We start from the raw sequence: 13,379 nt of genomic DNA, 5'->3' as shown, positions 1-13,379 counted from the left end.
TGCATGTATGGCATGTGCCTAGAATGCCTTAGCCAAAGCCTCAGCAAACAGGAATAGAAAAACAATACTGGAAGGCAGCTTTTGCCTGTCATTTCTGGATAATGCTCTATTTCTTTTTGCTAAGATAAAAAACAAATGCATCATTTGTGGTAGGGAATTGATGAGACAAATATTTTAAATGCTGATTCTCAGCTATATAGCTCCTATTAATATTATATGATCCCTGTTTCAATTAAGGTAACATTAAACACCATCCGGATGATGTTTTCTCAGAAAGATAAAAATTCAAAATCATGATGATTTTTTACTTTATGCATCAGTTTGCTGTGTTGCCTTTCTGATGTCAAATACTGCCTACTGTGAAACCAAATATACACTCACTCTTTTGGGAGAAGACAGTAAAAAGTAAATTGTAAGACTAAACAAAAGATACAGTAAATACAATCTTTGATTAAAAAAAAAATATGTTATTGACAAAGACTTTCACCATTTAGGAATAGAGCTGTTACTTCAGACATCTCTGGTGCGCCAAAAATTATAGTGTGAAAGACCTAAACCTTACAATCCTCTACTGCAACAAGCCTTCAAAATTTGGACTAAGTTGATTATTTCTGCTGGGAGAACACATAAAAAAGCCTTTCCTGATCCTTTTTATCACAAGTTTGCAATACAAAATCAGTTTTTTTTTTTTAAATAAGAGATTTCATAAGTATCTGCAATATTACATATTATTGACGTTATGTAGCTGCTTTGTTTCTTTTGTTCACTTCATTTGGAGCTTTTCTGTTGTTTCTGTTAAATGAAGACTGCACACAAAGTGTTCCAGGATTCATATTGAACAAAGCAAAGGATCTTTCAATGGAGCTTTTGCCTTTTTCATACCAGATGCTTCTTATAAAGCACAACTATTCACAAGCTGGACAACAGTTTACTAACCTCTCAGCAGAGACTTCATTTTTTTTAACTAACCTCTGCAAAGATTATTCCCTTCATTCCTGATAAACACACATCATCATCAGTTCCCTCTCACTCCCCCTTATTGTGCACAAAAACAGAAATCTTGCTTAAATGGAAAATGAATCCTATGGCAAATTCAGTGACGGAATAATCCCTTTGGTTCCTTACATCTCCAATAGGAGTCTTTCACCTCAATTATTATTATTATTTTTTCTTCCTTTTTTCAACTGTTTTCTGTGTTTTTGGTTTTTTTTTTTTTGCTTGTCGTAGTGGGAAAACATATGTGCAGTATCTCTAAATATTTCTTGGATGATAAAACACCCATTTTATTGTTATTTCTCAGTAATAAAACACCCAATTCAGCATGAAGTTCACAACTGAATCTCTGGAAAGTAGTCTGAACCTCAGCTTTCTTTTTCTGCAAGGTCACAAACTGATATCATATGAAGACAAAACAAAGACAAAACAAGCATCTAAGAAACACTTAACTCTAAGAACATTCATTAGCAACGTCTTCACTTGCAGAAATGAGCATTTCTGAATTTCACTAAATTTCAAAGCCTAATTTCTTACAAAACAGTGTGTTCTACAGGCCAATAAAGCATTTCAGTCTAACGTCATTTATCTTATGCTAGGGCGATAGCCAAATACGGCTGAGAAATACTACAAAACATTCATGCACTGGAAGAAGAATTCCTGTCACCTACATGTACAGCAATTCTGACTGATGGAAAGGATAAGTGGCACAAATAAAGGGGAAACTTTTGCGGTTATTGTCATAATCCAATGCCTATGGACTCCAATGACAAAAAAGCAACAAACAAGCGGATGCATGTGTACGTTGGACTGAATTTCCCTATTAGAACTTTTTAGGAATAAAATTGAGTTTTGAAGAGGGTAGAATATCTGTGATTAAAACGTACAGTGAGCTGACAACATTTTGAAATGAAAATAGTTTAACCACATTTCAATTATTTTTTAAGTTGCATTTGAAATTGACTGCACACCTTTTAATCCTCCTGAATTCAGCTCCAACAACTTCTTTATCCCTTCTTTTGATAGGTAAATATGGCTCCATCTAGGCGATAAAAGTAGATGAGGAGGGAACTGCAGGAGTAAGTTCTTCTAGCGCTCAATTCCCTTGATGTGTGCTCTGCTCTCTTAATAGTCTGGATTCAGGAAGATGAACAACCAGCAGAGAAAACAATCATTATTTGCTTCTATTCTGCTTTCTATTTCCATTCTGTCCTCATCTCTAAAACACAAAATAATTCTATTTCTTTTCTTTTTCATTTTCTAGCCAAATTTGCTATTTGGATTGTAAGTACTCAACCTTCATAAGGTATCTTGGTAAATATTGCATATGCCATATGGCAATATTAAACGTGACGAGTCCATACAATCTGCTCAATGAATGCAATAACAGATACAAACCTATGGTAACAAGAAACCCATCTGCGCTACTCAGGCTAAAGAGGCAAATTTTGTTTTTTCTCTAAGTACTGGGGTAACTATCTGGTTTACTAGGACTAAATCCACATAGCCTAAAGTTTAGAAAAATTGTGTTCACAATTGCAGCACAGAAAGGAGGAGGGGTGTGTGTGTGTGTGGAGAGGGCAAGGGAGATCTCTTAGAAATAATGAGTTCCATTATAAGGACAAGATTCATGTGCTGCCAGGTCGGTAGATGTAATGAACTGAAAACATGCATATTCCGTACTGAAACTGAAAACAGACTGTTACTAAGAGAAGTTCTCTCCTTGGCCATTCTCCCTCCTCCCAGCAGAATCAGCCATCTACCTCACCAAGGGAACTGTAATGAAGAAAGTAAATGTACAATTTGGATTATTACCACATTTAGTAATTACCTACTCACTATCTCAATATTTCATATTTCTTTTCTCTATTGACTAGCTGAACTGAAACTTCTGTCAAAACTTTAAGATGAGATGGCATCCCACAAGGTCTAAACCCAAGTAAACATGTTCAGATCTGCAGCTAAGCATAAAGAATCACAAAACTTGCTCGTGAATCAGAACCATCACAATGGGTGTCAACCTGGGGAGCACAGACTGGGCATCAAATGACCAGAGAGGTCATGGATGTCCCCTCTTCAAGACCAGGCTGGATGGGGTTTTGAGCAACCTGGTCTAGTGGAGAGTGTCCTTGCTTATAAGAGGGGATTGGAACTAAATCACCTCAAAGATCCATTCCAACCCAAACCATTCTACAATTTTAAGACTGCACTATTTTGATTGAAGGCTGCCTAGAGATTAAGGAATTAAAATTTCTTCATGCAAGTCTTTACATTAAACTTATAAATTGTGTTGATTTATTTCTTTGCATTTACAAGGAAGCCAAATAGATGGTAAATTACATTTGTACCAAATTGTTATCAGCTGTTTAAAACAACCAATTAAAAAAACCAACCTCAAGCCAACATAAAAGATAAAAAACAGGATGAAAATAGATTTGCAGTCTTCCAAATCCAAGTGAAGAAAATTATTCTGTACAGTAAGTATTGAGATCAATTAAAATCCTTTACTTCAATTATAATTAACAAGCCTCATAAGCACAAAGTGATTTAATTTCCTCTACCAAACCAAATGCTGTTTTCTGTCAGTAAAGGACTTTTCTCTTACAGGAAAATATGTTAATAATTCACTATCATTGTACATTCAAACAGTTAAGATTCAATTAATACTTCTAATGAAAAGAGCATTAACTTATATGTACATTTAGAATATATTAAGGAATGGCAATTTATTTATTTTTTTTATATTCCCAAACTAGGGTATTTTTCCTCTATTGTACAATTTTCTACTAACATTGTTAAGTTACAGAAATAAACGTATTCTTACACAGTGTGAAAAGCAAGCAAGGTACCTAATGTAGCTGTATTCCTCCCTCCTTCCTAAAAACACATACACCAAAAAAAAAAAAAAGCAAGAAAATGCACACACAGCTTGTAAGACTGATTCCTTTCAAGGAATAACTACTTAGGCATGGCAAATGACAGGAGCATACTGAGGTTTGTCTCTAGCTTGAAAGAGGAGAACACATACACACACACACACACACAAGTTCAAAAGAGAAGTAAAACAGGAACCATTATTCAGATTTGATAAGGTTAAAAGTCTACAAGAAAGTAATAATTTCTTGTCTGATCCCAGGTATAATGAAGTCTATCGGAATACACTGACAATAAATATTTTCTCGGCATCGCTTCTCAAATCATCAACAGCACCACTGGCCTTTAACTATTATGTATTTTTAAACTTTCCCTAAGGAAAATTTAGGAGAATCATCAATATAGCAACGTCACAGATAGGCAGAACAATTCTGCAGTACACATTGAAAAAATATCTAATATGTCTGCATTACAAATCCAATTATGAAATAGTCACTCCATTTACTTTTACAAGTAGATATTCACCACAATGTCATGTCAATTTTCCTACCTGAGTGGTTTATAATTTCTAGCAAGGACTCTTTGTTCCTACCAGCACAATGAATACGCACAACAAATCACTTGGTGTTGTTTCCAGTGTGTCCATGCACACAAGAGAAAAAGACTGCTGCAAGTATGTTGGCTGTAATACAAGGACCTATATTGCTCTATATACATGCATAGCCTTAGCCAAAGTTAACAGAAATTTTTGTGCACAGTTACATTCCTGTTCTGATGACTTGCTGGCTAGAAGGAATCAAGAACATAAGAGCAAGTTTATGAAGCAAGAAATTTTGTTTACACAAAAAGGAGAAAAAAATGTTACAAGAGGCATACTTTTCTCTCTGAGCAGAGAACAGAGACAGGCATATTTTCTCCGTTATTTAGTATGCTTATGTTGTACATTTCCATTCTTCATCCAATTCATATAATGTGACAAAGAAAATAATTAACAAAATCAATTTACATATGCACCAGACCAAACAGCGGCCTGTTTGTTCCCATTTCAACAGCAGCTAACTTAGGAAAGGACAAATTTCAGAACTCTAATAGGATTTAAGTGAAAAAGTTATTTAGAAGAGAAAAAATGTCTGGATTGAATGTAAACAGGTATCTATTTTCTGTGACATATACTACAAATATACTACATATTGTCTTGACATATACTACAAATCAAATTCTTTATGTTGAATTATGAGAATTAATGTGCACCAAGAACAAGAAAATACGTAAATATATTTTTAGTTACAATGTATTTTTGGTATAAAATCTGTAACCTATTTCCTTTCAGATTTTCTTGTATTTATAGAAGTTTTGAAAAATGCTTATAGAACTTCCTATTTGATTCTCTACAAATAACTCTCAAGGTTCTGAATATCACATCTTAAAATTTTAATTGTTCTTTTTTGGGAAATGCATAGGGATAAGAGGGTGGGGGAAGATGGAATAGAAATCTCCAAACCTCCAAGAAGCACTATTTCCCCAACATGCAAGATGTTTTCTACCATGTATTTTTTGTCTTGCAAAATTCATCCTGAAATATCCACATGCACATCCCCACCCTATGGCCATTTCTCCTTCCACTACCCAAACAAACCTGTTCTTTTTGATCTATCAATCCCACTGAAGTCCTGTTTATATTCAAATCCTCTGTTGTTGATGCTTATTCTAAAATCTAAAGCTCTTCAATGCAAGTCGCACTCAGAGTCTACTACTGTAACATGTTCTAGGACAGAGTGTTTTCTTTCAAAGGCAAATTCAGTTTCAGATGTCCCAAGTGGATGCAGAGATCCATTATCTCAGTGTCTCTCATACTCCTCCATTACTCATGCAGCTCCTTTGGAAGCCCAGTTGCATTCTAGTAGTGCGCTTCAACATACGGTACTAAGAAGATCATTATATGCAGCCTATGATTCTATAGCAAGACCTGTGGAGAATGGACTGATAGTTTTCTGGATACATTTTTACGCTTCTAACAATATTATCCGTGTGAGTCAAAATTGACTCTTCAGAAAAAAATGCAGCTCCCTTACAGGGCTCCTTCATAAGGTAACCTCAGAAAGAACAATAAACAAATTTGTTGCCAAAGATTAAAAGCTGTTTATTTCTAGTGCCTTCCAGATGCAAAACACTTTGTTAAATCATTGCAAGTGAAATTAGGCAGCTTGTTAGTGAAGCCTAATCTTTCATTAGCATTTTAAATTCCTGCAACTGGAAAAAATACATCTTACTGCCTGAATATTAACAGCTAGTATATTTTGTGTATACGTAAAAACTAAGGGCTATATGAGATGCTAGCTAAAAACAAAGTAAAAGTTCTTGCTTTTTCAGAAATTCTTGGAGCTCACATGATTTCTCTTTTCTGAGGATTTTATTGATCTTTACCCTCAGTCTTGTGATCATTATCAATGTTACATCTATCCTTGCACAGAAGAAAAATTCATAGCTCTCCCACTACAACATCTTCCTATTTTCCTTTGATATAGATCTTAGTACTTACTATGAGTGAGTGAGTTTCTTCCACTATACTTATCCAAAATTGGCAGATTTGGGTAACTGAAGTTGTATCATAGAGACAGTATATCAACATCAGTCTACAAGTTCATATACAAAGGGATAGGCAGAGAAAAAGAAGTATGCATGAATGTTTTTAATAAGGTATTAAGAATCACTGTCCTGATCTAATAGCAGAAAATAAATTAGTTTCAGACAACCAGCACTGAGCTGAATCTAATACTGAGACTTTTATCCAGCACATAAAGCAAGTGGTTACCCATCCTCATACAGAAATGAAAAATCAACAACTGAGAAGTGTTTTATTTGTGCAACTATGGACACTTAGGAGGAAGTTGAGATCACAGAAAGACCCAGGAAGACTTATCCTGCAGTGGAAATGTTTCAGAACATCTGAACAGCAGCATCCAGTGACTTCGGCATCTGACAACTGCAGGCAAGATACATACTTTATTTTATATTTTTCTACACTTCACACTGCTCATTGAAGAAAGGGAAAAGTTTTCAGCATTACAGTTACAGCATTACAGTGTGAATGTTGCTGGTGGCATAAAGGCCAATACATCATCACTGAGTCAATTGCATGCTATTCTTGCTGCTTTTATTTGGGAAGATGATCTCTGCTGAGACAGAGGTAAAACAAATACCTCAAACCAATTACAGACCTAAGACAGAAATCTAAAGATAGAGACTTTTGTGCTGTGCCCACCATGCCACTAAGCTGTAGACAAATAAGTTACTCATTAGCTTCCAAATTTAGTAGGAGTTAATCAGCAAAGACTCCAGCTTCAGCAAATTGACTCAGAGATTGCTAAGACAGTCTGAATTACAACAGAGGTTTAAAGAGAAGTTTTAGTCATGGATGAAACATAACCCCTTCTTCCCTTCAGCTTCCTAACTTTCAGACTTTTGGTTGCAGTTTGAGATAATTATGTTTAAAAGAAAATCAAAGGAACAGCATGAACTTGTATACCACCAGTTGCTATCTCCTGGAAGTATGAAATATTGCACCCAAATGTGTAAACAACACAATATATCAACATCTTGCTCTATGAGCAGTCTTTATTTCAAGAGCTTTTTCAAAGTAACAATACCATAATGCAAAGCACTAATAAGCTGGAGAGGCAGGCACTCACCATGCTAATTAACTCACCTATGGGGTTCTAGTTACAGCCCACATACACATTCCCAAAATCTTTTCTCTCCTCTCCTACTCCTTTGTCTTATATTTTTCATTATGATCACACTCAGGAAGAAAATTATAAAGCTCAGCATGACACACGTGTCTTGCTGCAGCTAAAACTATTTGGAAATAACAAAAGACTGGATATAAAGGTATTGATATAGAAGGCTTTTGCCCTTCTAGAAACAGCAAAAGAAGTTAAACTATTGAAGATCATTTGAAGAAAAAAAATGAATGCTTTTCTGGGTGAGAGTTTCAAGGACTTCCACAGCTCATTTGCAGCAAAGTTCAAATCCAATCCATGAAATTTCCTCCAAACATGCAGGCTTTTCACTGCAGCTGTATACAACTGTCACCTCCCTCTTGCACAGCCATGCAAATGTTACTACAGAAATAGGTAACTTAATTTTACAAAAAAAAAAAAAAAAACTCTTTGAAAAATGAAATAAACCTCAAAGAGAAAATTTAAAACCCAAAGCTGAGGAGCTCCTTTTTCTTTCTCCTGTATTTTTGATGCTTTCCTCAAGAAATCATAGTCCACACAATTGTGCAGATTCATCTGTGCAGAGTTTATCACTGGAGGAGAGAATGAATGATAAAAATTTAAGCACTCTTACCTCTAAGTATTTCCTTGTAATTGCTCTGGGTTCCCTCCAGATGAAGGTGCAGGTAGCAGTTTTGTTGATAGATGCCAACTGCAGACCATGTAAATCAGCATGGGCACATCTCACATAGTTTTATGAAGCACTGTAGAGTAGTAGAGCACAGCATCTGAAAGATGAATTAAAGTTTTTTTTCAGTATAACTTTCATATCCTGTTTCAGGGATAACTGTCAACAATAGAGAGTCCCCAATTATTAATTACTTAACATTAGTTAGTGACACTACTTTATTATCATAACTTATGCTTAATGTGGAAGATATAGGGTTGAAGGCAAAAGGCAGTTTTATTCACCCTATTGATATGATATTCAGGAAAAAGCTCATGCAAAAGCACTAGCTTTCCAGAAAGGCAAGAGGCATTCGAGGCATATCTCCCAACATACTTCATTAACATCTTCCCCAAAACCCTTCCCCCAAGATAAAATAAATGAGTCACACAGATAATTCTATGGAGACCTAAAGGAAAAGGCTTGTCAAAAGTCTTGGATGCTCTACAGAAAGTTTGAATCCCATTATAAGATTATTAAATAGAGAATGCAGAAAATGAAAGATGAAGGCACTGCTTCATAGAATGAAGTTTGTATTTTGCTGTTAGAACCTGGAGAGAATAATCTCTTCATCCTTGCCTCTTCAACCATGCCAAATTTCAAGACAGCCAAGACATTTTGGCATTAACCTTAAGCTTATGCACCATCTGCACGCACAACCAAAAGTAGCAGTTTCCTCACAGGCAATCTTGGCTTAGCAAAATATGTGAATAGAATCCATAAACTTCAGCACACAACTGCCCTCCTTATTGATCCAACATGAAACTACTGCATCACATTTCCAATATGCTGTAAGAAATCATCATATACTGATCAGAACATACAACAGTTTCTGTTAGTGGTGATTTGCAAAAAATACTTCTCTGTTATAATTGGGCTCAGTGATAACAGTAAAACAGGGAACACTTATTTGTCTTGATCTTGATAATAGTTACAAGATCTCCTACTGAGCTGATTTTTCTCCAAATATGAAAAGAAGTCGATCTATTTTTATGAGCAGTTTAATACCACATATTTCCACTTATTAAATCTATCATGTAGTGATGCAGTATTTTTTGCTAGAATTCTGAAGATCATTAGCATAAAGCCATTTTAGTTGTGTTTGAAAAGGGCACCTTTATCTCTCTTAACACAAGTCCTTTGTATTACTTAGTTTCTTTTCCAGATGTAAGCAGCAAATTCAGCTGATGTTTCTACTCATTAAGGATCTCAGCTTAGCTTCCTGCTAAAACAGCTCAATTACAAGAGGGATCAAACACCTGAAATTACCTGTTATGTTATAAATATATATATATATATTATGTATATAAATATAACATATATAAATATAAATATAACATATATAGATCTATAACATATATATAAATATAACATATATATATGTATGTATGTATGTATGTATGTATATATTCAGTTGTGTGTATAAGCAAGTCATTAAGATAACTTTTTCTGAGCAGTATTACAATCAAATTCTTTTGAAAGTAAGAGAAAAACCAGTGTAGCTGACCTGAAGGTAAATGAAAGAGTTTTGAAGATGATAATGATTTTTCTGCTTATGATTACAAAATTAAACTGGCCAGAACAACCTCTTCTTGGAAGCAACAAAATGCATTTTGTCACTGGACCAAGTAGCTTTATTTGGGCACTTCACAGCAGATAATAAGCAACAGGCTAAGGTGGCAAAACAGAAGTTTAAGCCCAAAAGCAACATTCAACTTATTCAGATGGCTTCTGTTCTAAAAGAAAACAGAATTGCTCTGCTATGTTGATCTTATAACTGCTGCTTTTAAGTAATTATTTGCTTTGTTGAACAACTAACTATTCTCTAATACAGCATAACTAGCAATCAGACTTTCTAATCTGCAACAGATCTATTCTTTCCTCAGTGCATTGAAATTTCTGATTTTATCTATTGATAATTTGCATTTTATGCAAATGAAGTTAGAGTTCTTATTTCTAAAGTTGTGGCACAAACCTAGAGACAACAATTTTTTTAACATTGCTCTATTTAATTTAAAGGAAAAGTGCTCCGATAAATTTTATCAAACCCGAAAAGGCACATGAATTCAATGCATTTTCTTCCTCATTTCAAACCAGAGTCAACATTACACCCCAAAGAAAGCGTACAAATTCTGAGCTTTTGTCTAGCTGAAGCATCATTATGATTTAATAAGTTTCATAATCTCTCTCAGAACACAGACAAATGATACCGTAAAAATCATTTGTCCTTGAATTTAATTTTACATTTAGAACACAATGAAATATTTAATATTTAGCAAGTCAGTTCCACAAAGTTACTTTATACTGCTCAAGTGGGAAAAAAGGCGCATAAGGGCATAGTTGTATTGGTTGACACAAGACTATATGAATATATCCAATTTTACTCAGCAGCAGAAGTGCCCCTCCCACTCAAAAAAAATCCCAAACAAACAAAAAACAACAGTAACCAATAGTTAATTTATTGTACTTAAGGGCTACTCACTCAGAATGGATTACTTGGAGGAGCCATGACGCTCCTAGCACACAAGGTAATGATGTAGTGTGTTAGAAAACTACATCATGCTGTTTTAAACAGGGAAATTTAACTCATTTTGTCTAACCTGAAACTTCCAATGTCAAAACTGTTCTTAGTTTTGCCAAAAACCCCTAATTCTTTCAGTGCCTAAGTGGAGATTAAATAGTCTACTAGAGAATAATCCTCTGTCAAATAGACAAGCAATACAATCCAAAAGGCAAGAGGCACGACTCACAATAATTCAACTTTAAGATTCTGCAATTCTTATCCAGACAAGCTTGTTTATTTGAGAGAATGAGGGCTCCAAAGTCCTGCCCATGAGGCATGGGGAAGTCCTCCAACTACCAATGAATTCTCTGTATCAAGAAAGGATATCTTAACATTGACACTAATGCTTTATATAGATAAATATGTATATAATTTTGTATACAAAATAAAAATGTGAATCATCTTTTTCACTTCGTCAGCTAAACAAAACCATATCACTTTTTTTAATTTTTTTTTTTAATATAAAGCATTTGAATAGATTCTATCAGAGCTGTAGCCTTGAAAACACACTCTAGCATAAGCACAAAGAATGGGAGGAAGACAAGAGAACAAGGAGAAAAAAAAACAAATCAACAATGTACTTTTCTTCCATTTTGGAAGCCTTTATTCAAACCAATAGTTGAGCAGCACTTCCACATCCATCCATCAGTTAGATTAGCTATGATTGTACTCACTCATGCAGTACCCGTTAGTCACTTTGTGAAATTAATATATTGGTGCTTGGGTATTTCAGAAGCCCTAGATTTCTGTTTCTGAATGAATTAAAATATCTGAAGAATGAAGTCATACTGGTGTGTGTAAATAACTAGTAAAGATATCACCTACATCCATTATCTGTATGAATTATGGGAACCAATCTAGGCACCTAGATAGGAAGCTTGATTTTAAAAGGTGTCTGTTAACTGCCGTTCAGAGTACTTTCCAGTGATCACTCATATATATATATATATATATATATATACATACACACACACACACACACACACACACACACACATATACACTCTCTTACCTAACTTTAAGAATTTTTATTTAATTCAGTGGTTTATGGGGGTACCTTTCCATGCCTTAAAGCTTCCATTTTTATGAAGAAAATAAAGTGATTGTAAGTCATTGATGCTGCAACAGTATCAGAAATTCAGAAATGATGGGAAAAAAAAAAAAAAAAAAAAAGAGTTCTCCAACATCACTGTATATCTAAAATCGTCTCCACAAATGGAAATTATCAAAAGGTCAGACATAAAAAGCAGTAGTTCATAAATACTAATTAGCACTTTGCCAGTGATTGCATGATAACATTTACTGATGCATAATTGAATTCCAAAAATTAAAAAACAGGGAGTGTGGGTAGATTTAATAATTCCTCCCACACTAATCAGAATTTCTAACTATTTCTTCTAACAAGCACAGTTAGTTATTTTACTTTTTTCCTCTTCATTTGTGAATAACAATCAGTCCATGTTTTTAATATTCTTGTATTTAAAGCTACAGGGGGAGGGGAACCACTGCAAATATCATAGTAAAATAATTCCTAGTAATTCTAAATTTTAAACGTTGTACCTGTACACAAGTTTTTGCTTCATTACTTGACTCTTGTGGAATGTGTCCCTGTCTGTGGCAGGGTCTTGGATCAAGATGATCTTTAAGATTCCTTCCAACTCAAGCCATCCTATGATTCTAATACTATGATTTATCTTTCCTGTGGATATTGATAGGAATCTTAAATCATCCTATTAGACTCTTTTTCCCTCAAACCTTCTTTCCAAACTGTACACTTGTTATCTGACACATTTATCTTCTGTGCTGGTATACAGGGTAATAGCCATCTCTCACAATAGTTGGGCTGTTAATAAGAACAGCTCATCAACCCTTTCACAGGTCTGAGCAGACAAAAACAAAAACAGAACCACAGAATCACTTCAGCTGAACTATTTTTCCAGAATATTTTGTTAGGGCAATGCTGCTACAGTGTGAAAACCAAAGATCACAACAGCAAGGCACACAATCCTCTAGAGGCCATATGAAAGCAAAACTATTGCAACATTTGACAGAAGACACAAAAACATCTAAGATTCCAATATAGCTGTCCCTGCAGTGGTGTTCAACCTTGGAAAGAGAGTTCTTAGACATTAGGAAAACAAAACAATACAGGAAACGAAAAAATGTACCAACACACTTCCAAGAATCATAGAATAATGTTCCCATTTGAGACTCAAAAACAATTATAAAAATAAAAATCATGCAAATGCTTCCAAATAGCATTGCTTCCTGCAGTTCAGAAAACCCCAAAGAAGTCACAGGTCACACATGTGTTCAAGCATCACTTGAACCACAAAGCCTAGTACTGCTTTAGAAATCCAAACCCTACAGTGGGCATCTTTAACGGACCTGAACTAAAAAGCTGCAGAAGTGCAGGGCTAAGAGGATATTCCTGTGCTCCAGCTGCATATTCCCCAGCAAGTACCACTCATCAATTTTACACTCCTCCAAAACTTTTGGCACC

General features: G+C 34.8%; 1 long non-coding RNA gene across 1 annotated transcript in view; it reads right to left on the bottom strand.

Moving 5' to 3' along the window:
• Positions 1-13,379, bottom strand: part of LOC146543627 (uncharacterized) — a 355,365-nt gene that overhangs the window by 200,704 nt on the left and 141,282 nt on the right. Inside the window, exon 2 of the long non-coding RNA XR_014885712.1 lies at positions 8,221-8,374. This is a non-coding gene — a long non-coding RNA (uncharacterized LOC146543627). The remainder of the gene's footprint in view (positions 1-8,220; positions 8,375-13,379) is intronic.

This window comes from Meleagris gallopavo, chromosome 11 (genome assembly GCF_905368555.1).
Source record: "Meleagris gallopavo chromosome 11, MGAL_WU_HG_1.1, whole genome shotgun sequence".
NCBI lineage: Eukaryota > Metazoa > Chordata > Aves > Galliformes > Phasianidae > Meleagris > Meleagris gallopavo.
The sequence above is the reverse complement of the archived record's forward strand: the minus strand, read 5'-3'. Positions and strand labels throughout refer to the sequence as shown.